Here is an 8699-nt window from a genome sequence, read left to right as displayed (position 1 = left end):
TGGTTAACGCTCTAGGTATGGGGTATCAAAAGATAGATGCTTGTCCAAATCACTGCATGTTGTATTTCAAAGATCAAGAAAATAACAAATCATGTCCGTCATGTGGGCATCCTCGGTTCAAGCCAAAGATAAGAGGCAATGGTAGCACGAGGTCAAAAGAAGTGTCATACAAGTCGCTTTGCTACTTCCCTCTCACCCCTAGATTGCAACGATTGTATATGTCTTCGATGATAGCTAAACACATGAGATGACATGCAAATAAAGTTCGCCATGATGGAGACAAGATCACGCATCCTGTTGATGCAGAAGCTTGGAAGCACTTTGATCGTACTCGTTAGACCTTCACAATGGAAGTGAGAAATGTTAGGCTCGGTTTATGTACAGATGGATTTAATCCATTTGAGGGTAGATCAACTCCATACTCATGTTGGCCAGTATTTGTCACCCCATACAACCTTCCTCCAAGCTTGTGTATACAGTGTCAAAATCTTTTCTTGTTTCTATTGATCCCTAGTCCGACCTCTTTGGGCTAAAATCTTGATGTATATTTAAGACCATTGATTGATGAACTGAAAATATTGTGAGAGGTTGGCATGTTCGTACTGCATGGAGGATACAAAATTTTTTAGATTGACGCATGGAAGGAAGTCGTACTGGTTTGATTGTCACCGTCGATTTTTACCCAGCGACCATCTGTTCCGACGACAAAGGAATATGTTCCAAGCATGCACAACTGAAATGGAAGGTTCACCTACACGGTTGTCTGGCATAGAGATTTTAAGACGATTGTGATACTTTTCATATGGACTGACAGAAGCCCGTAGTCTGACATCCTTCCTTGGATTTGGGAAAGATTACAATTGGACAAAGAAATCTATAATTTGGGAAGTTCCATATTGGCCGACCTTATTGATATGACATAATTTGGATGTGATGCATGTAAAGAAAAATGTGTTTGATAATGTGTTCAATACGGTAATGAATGTCAAAGAAAAAATGAAGGATAATCTGAAGGCCCGTATGGATTTGAAAGTAATATATAAAAGACCAGAATTGAAACTCATAGAGTAAAATGGCAAAGTACTAAAACTAAAGGCAAGGTACGTGCGTGGATCAGATCAAGTAAAGCAGGTATGTCAATGGTTGGGACAATTGAGATTTCCAGATTGATACATCTCTAATATTGCTCGGGCTGTGAAGATAGACAATGAATAATTATATGGGTTGAAGAGCCATGATTATCATGTCATTATGCAACTATTGATTTTCCTAGCATTCCATGATATGTTAGACAAACCTATATGTGGGGTATTATCTGAGTTGAGTAAAAAATTTTGAACATTATACGCATCAGAAGTTGCAGTAACTGAGGTAGAGATTCTCGAGGATTTTGTTGTCACTACTATTTGTCAGCTAGAAAAGATATTTTTGTCAGCATTTTTCAATGTTATGAAACATGTGATCATACATTAATTGTCATATGAACTTAAGGTTGGTAGTCCTGTACAATATCGATAGATGTACCCATTTGAAAGGTATACTTTTTTTTATATTTTTCTCTCCAATGCTATTAAAAATTTATTATATTACGAGATGTATATTATTGACAGATGCATGTTTGACCTAAAAAAAAAGGTTCGGAATAAAGCAAGAGTGGAGGGTTCAATTTGTGAAGCATACACTTTAGAAGAGATTTCAAATTTCTCATCTATGTACTTTGAACCTCACATTCTAACACGTTACACTTGCCCACTTCGTAATGATGATGGAGAACAATTTATTGTGACTGACAAACTATCAATATTTCAACCACTTGAGCATGCCTTTGGTAATTGCCAGTCAAGACTCTTGGAAGATCGAGAGCAAGATACAACACAAATCTATATCATTTTTAATTGCTCAGCGATCGACCCCTATATCGAGTAAGTATACTTAATATGTTACACTAAGTTCTCTACGTACATACATGGTTCGATAATATAATTATTTGTTAAGTACAAACGATTTGATCTGGAATTACGAAGAGAACTTCCACATCTCACTGATTCAGAAGTACAAAAACAATGTGAAAATAAGTTTATGGTATGGTTGAAAGAGTTGGTAAGGATGATGACATGAATTCTTTCTATGTAAACAACAATATGTTACTTAATTGGCCGTGATCACAGTCATTGTTTATGCTTGTAGGTTCGCCATGGTAATGTTAATGACAAAAAAATATGTGATTTACAAAATGGTCCGACCAAAGTTATGCAATGTTACAACGGGTATATCGTAAATGGTTATTGATTTCTTATAAAAGACTACGGTGTAAACAAGTCAACAATGAATAGTGGCATGTGTGTCAAGGGTAGCAGCTACGGTGAAAATGAACATGACTACTACGGTGTTATAGAAGAAATAATAAAGTTGACTTAGGCATAAATAATAAGGTAACTTCATTCAAGTATCATTGGTTTGATCTCACAACAACAAGAGTCGACAAAGTCTCAGACATTGTGGAGGTGAATCATAAATCAAGTTTTGAAACATATAAACCATTCATATTAGCCTCGCAAGCCCAACAAGTTTACTATACTTCATATCTGAATACAAGAAAGTCAGATAGAAATGAATGGTGGGCAGTTTGCAAGGTGAAGTCTAAACTATACCCTGAGTATTATCAGTTACAGGAAGACAAGATTGTTGAAGAAGGTGATTACTATCAATCAGATGATATGTATGACTTCTCTTATGGTCACGATGTCACACATGGTTTGCATGTTACATCTCCATTATCCGATGGCACACATATGGAAGAATGTGATCCAAATGATATACCAAGTGGATGGGCGCCCAATGAAGAAGAAGATGAAGATGAGGAGGAAGAAGAAGAATATGAAAGTCAAACAAGTGATGAGGAAGCATACTTAAGCTAGTAAAATACATCTTATAATACATACCACATCACTTTCTCATATGTTCTTATGTTTGTATTTCAGAGACCATGCTAGTTATGGTTGTAGTTAGCGGGATATTGGAGTGTGTTTGCTGCAGGTACATGTTTGACATTGTTGGGATATATGCATGATTAAATCACTATGAAAGTTTTTTGACAACCTTAAAACACATATATAAGCATGATTTCATCACTATGAAATTGTTTGACTGCCTTATAATACATATATACATGATTAAATCACTATGAAAGTTTTTTTACAACCTTAGAACACATAATCATTATTTCATCACTATGAAAGTTTTTTGACTGCCTTATAACACATATATGCATGATTGAATCACTATGAAAGTTTTTTGACAACCTTAGAACACATATATGCATGATTGAATCACTATAAAAGTTTTTTTACAAACTTAGAATACATATATAAGCATGATTTTATCACTATGAAATTGTTTGACTGCCTTATAATACATATATGCATGATTGAATCACTATGAAAGCTTTTTGACAACCTTAGAACACATATAAGCATGATTTCATCACTATAAAAGTTTTTTGACTGCCTTATAACACATATATGCATGATTGTGATACATAACACATTTATTTGACAGCCTTATAAACCATATATGCATGCTTGAATCACTATGACATTCTTTTGACAACCTTAGAACACATATTTGCATGATTGAATCACTATGAATTTTTTTTGTCAGCCTTAGAACACATGTCTGAATTTTGTTAATGTCTTTCACTTTATTTTTAGTCTATGTGTCATTCATTCATGTTACTTTGATTGCCTTTGATTATGTGCATTGCATATAATTTATTTCATTATATTTTGTTTATCAATACTAACCTTTCGGTTCTCTTGTAGGATGTTGGAGATAATCAACATAGAGGAGTTGATGGAGGCATGGATGAAGGGGCAGATCGAGATAATGAAGAGGATGATGCTCCGAATCTTGGCGATGATTAGATTCATGTGTTGAATTTGTTGCACCTTCTTGTTGTTTCAAACGAAACTCTTTGTATATGTTCACTTGTAAATAATTAGAACTTGGCGAGGATTATAGTGAATCAATAATTTTTTTTTCTTGTAACTTGTGTTAAATTTGTTTCACCTCCTTTATATATGTTTCTCAATATTTATATTTCAAACAAAATTTTTTTTTAAATTCTTGTGATGGATTAACGGTGGATAATATCCGTTGCTAATTAGTATCGGCCTCCAATTTAGCGATAGATTAGGGATGAATATTTATCCATCGCAAAACTGAATTGGCCGATATTTTGTGATGGATTGTAATTTGTCACAAATTTGTCGCTACAATAGCGACGGAATTAGCGATGAATATGTATCTGTCGCAAAACCAAATCTCTGTTGATTAGCAACGGTCTCGTGACGGATCATGGCATTCACTAATTTATCATAAATTAGTGACAGAAGTAGCCACAGATATGTTCTATCACTAATTAGCGACTAGGAAATTGCGATAAAATTTATCCATCGCTAGTCCATTGTTAAATTGTTCAGTGATGGATTGCGTCCGTCGCTAATCTGCAAATTTCTTGTAGTGATAGATGCTTGTGGGTAGCATCTCTGCAAACCCTCATGAGACCTTACTCGTCCACTAGAGTAACCTAGGGGTTTAAAGGGCTTATTGGATAAGCTAAATGCAACTGTGATTCCTACGAAAGTGAGTTAGAAATTATATATTATTTGTTTCATTACATGCATTATTTAGTTCTAGTTTTTAGCATAGTAATTTTCTTTAGTAGTTTGTTAAGGGACTAACAAACATTCAAGCCTGGGGGTATTTGATGATGCATGAAATGCACATCATTTTCATATAATATTTATATATTTTTATATGTTTTGAAGGTTTAGAACCCATGTATTGATGTATTTAGGTACAAAGAAGTCATGGTTCAAATTTCAGTTGAATCAAAGTTAAAATAAGGAAAATAATGCATTTTTAGGGTTTTAGATCGGTTCTTGAAGCAGAAAGGATCCAGATCCAACCCATGAGCTCAAATTTGGATCTTGAACTAGATTCAAACCTTGTAGATCCATAAACCCATGTAATCTAAAGTAATTTTTCATGATATTTTTCGAAAACCCCCTCTTTCTAATGCATTTAGGTAGCTTTTTTAGAGATTTTGAGATGACCATCACGTTGGAGGACGTGACATGAATCACCGAATTGAAGTGCATTAGGAAAACAGTGAGTAGACATTGGTGGGAAGATTTCAAGCATTTGTGTGATATTCATTTTGGAGTGGAGGATGTATTCAACGGAGAAAGGATTAAGTTATCATGGTTGAGGGACCATTTTATCCCCAGAAGAAGGACCAGGGAGAGGCAAGATGAAGAAGCTACCATGTGTGGGAAGAAAGGCAATAATAGGGTGGAGAATGAAGTGAGAATATTATTGCTCTACTTTTTTGGGACATGCTTATTTATCGACACTGGTGGAAAGTCGATTCATACATTATACATGCAATTTTTTCAAAACCTAGATTGTGTCGATCAATATGCATGGGGAGCAGGCTCAGTTGCACACCTGTATAAAAGTTTGAGTAGTGCGATGAAGGAAAGAAAAAATATGACGGAGATGTTGGTGTTGTTGGATATACTTATTTTTGTGTATTAGTCAAACATTATTTTGAATTGTTGATAAATATATTGTGTATTAATCCTCGCAGATTTGGATATGAGAGCACATAACCACTTTAAAACCGCCAATGTGTGATTATGTATGTAGATTTTCACGTGCTGTAATATTTTATCATTCACGTAGCGAAGAGATAACTGGTGAAAGATTAATGAATCATCACGTCACATGGGCAATTTACAAAATTGTTGCATAAGTCAAGCAGGGTAGATGTAAGTTTTGTTGATGATTTTTCTACTTTCTAAAATATAATGTGATATATGACTAACCATGAATTATTTGAGCTTTTATAGGTAAAGTGGTGCCTCTATGAAGATGTGACAATGGAGGAGAATGCTGATGTGGTTGAGGGAGGCGAAGGACTTCGAGAAAACAGACATTTGGTTGCACAACATGAATAAAGTTGAGCACCAAATGGCCAGCCGAGTTGTTCGACAGTTTGAGTTTGTTCAACAACCCTATCGACTTTGCATTGTATTCAAATATATTTCGCTACAAACAAAAGATTAGACAAAATATTACTCTACTTTATTTTTGTCCTAAATTGAAGAGTGGTGCAATGATGAAAAAAACATCGGTTTGTCATCTATGTGCATGCCACTGATGATGGGGATATACTTACAGTATTCCAACAAGTTTCAACTAGTCTCTCCGCAAAGAGGGTCATTGAGGAAGAGGAGGATAATGTCGCAAAGTAGAGAAAGATTGATTCCACAGTAAAATCTCAAATAGCTATTATACTAAATGAAATTTGTATGCTAGTGGAGATGTTATGGACTCAAGCTGACCTTCTCGAAAACACAGATAAGGTCAATAAGGAACTACGAGCGCATACAAGATACCTACAATAGTGACTGCAAATTTTTTGATTTTTTTTTAGTATAAATTGCATGTTTTTATACAAACAACACTGACATTCATGTATTATTTATATACATTCACAGTTTGATATGATCTGTAAATTGTATGATATGTTAAATGTTTTGTAAAGTCATTAGTTGATTCTATAAATGACATTCTTTTGAGCAGGTTTTGATTTTGCATGAATTTGAATAATGAATGTAAATTCAGAGTTGATTTTATTATATATATTCACAATTTTGATGATATGTTCTATAAATTCTAAGAAATTTTGTTTTTGTATTCTGAGTTTTGATACTGAAAAAATGAAGTTTGTAATAAATTTATGCAAAATCGGAAAGTCCGCAACAAATATATGCGAAAACAGAAAGTTTGCAACAAATTTATTGTGAATAAAATGAAGTTCACAAAGAAATATATGTGAAAACAAGAAGTCCACAAACAAATATATGTGAAATTAGAAAATCCGCAAACAAATATATGTGATAGAATAAGTTCACAAACAAAATATATGTAGTTACAGACTTCGTTCTATTCGCAAAAATTTTGTTTGCGGACTTCCTAATTTCACATATATTTGTTTGCAGACTTCTTGTTTTCATATATATTTGTTGCAGACTTTCTGATTTCTCATAAATTTGTTGTAGACTTCACTTTTTCATAATCAAAACTCAAAATACAGAAAACTGCTCAGAATTTATAGAATATTCAACATAAGCTAGCATGTGAGAATCCATGAGCGAGTGCACACACACACACACACACACACACACACACACATATATATATATATATATATAACTGCAAACATAGGGCAATGCACAAAAAAAGATCAACAACAACAACCAATATATATATATATATATATATATATATATATATATATATATATATATCATCGTTAATTCGTGTTTCAAAAAAAATGTGTTTAAAAAAAATAACTGGTTCGGTAGTTAAATATGTGCTTATAAAAAAAAACACCATCAAAGATTCTGGAATACTTGAGGATGAAGTACTGACAGAATAGTTGCCAAAAAAGTTGTCAGAAAAGTCATCGTCGAAAAGCAGGATTTGGACCACTGGTTGAAGACCATAAATAACCCTAAAAAATTTGGATTACGAAGTTTTATTTTTTATATTCACGAACACATAAATTATTTGCGAACTTTGTAAAATATGTGCAATGTTCCAAAGTTTGAGCAAAGTTCACACATAAATTATTTGCGAACTTTGTGACATATGTGCAAACTTCGTGCCATATGTGCGATGTTCTGAAGTTTGAGATTAACAGAAAGTTTGCACATAAATTTTATGCGACATGTCCGCAAGAAAAAACATGCAAAACTCCTTTGAAATAGTTGTTTGTGTTACCTAAAGAGTGAAGCAATATATCATGCGAAGTTCGCCGGTTCCGCACATGTGAGGGTTAAAAAGGTCATAGTAAAGTTGGGTATTTATAATTTTGAATATTGAGAAAATAGAGGAAACTACAGGGTATTTCTAAAAACATGTAATATTTTTTGTACGGTATGGTCATTTTTTTTCTCAAGTTTTCTTAAATAAATTTTTTTTCAATGAAAGTGCAAATATATGTTACTAAAAATTTTAATTATTTATTTTAGTTGTAATCAATGTAAACATATAATTTGTAAAACCATATTTATCATAATATTAGTAAAAAAGTAAAGTTTATATAAACATAGTATTCTTCTTTCATATTATTGACTTCACGTTTCTCGTTTCGGTTTTCCTTCCTGTCAACCTTGAGCATGACTGCATTATAATGCAGAATCTCGAACTCCTTAAAAAATTTCTTCACAAATTTCATATTCCATGGACTGGATATTGTGTTTTAACTCATGACATCCACGTTATAGGTGGAAGGAAAGAGCATTCTTAACTACTATCTAAAATATTCCATTGGAGAAAACGCTACTAAAATAATCAAATTCTCATTTTTTGTATGGAGTTCGGATCCATATTTGATCTAATTAGAGAAAAGAGAAAGTTCTTTATCCATGGAATACCCTCCTTGTTATGACAAGGCAAATATATTAGTAGCAAATTTTGCTTTATGTCCCACGTAGTTTTATGCTGCTGGGATGGCGACCGTAGGTATGGCAGGCTGAGACCAGCACCACTACGTCTCTGATTTCAGATACGGTTTCTCCATATACTAGACGAGAAAAAAAGTTTTGCTTTCAGAATACATTTTA

This window comes from Nuphar pumila, chromosome 4 (assembly GCF_984573655.1).
Source record: "Nuphar pumila chromosome 4, dmNupPumi1.hap1.1, whole genome shotgun sequence".
Taxonomy (NCBI): Eukaryota; Viridiplantae; Streptophyta; class Magnoliopsida; order Nymphaeales; family Nymphaeaceae; genus Nuphar; species Nuphar pumila.
The sequence above is the reverse complement of the archived record's forward strand: the minus strand, read 5'-3'. Positions refer to the sequence as shown.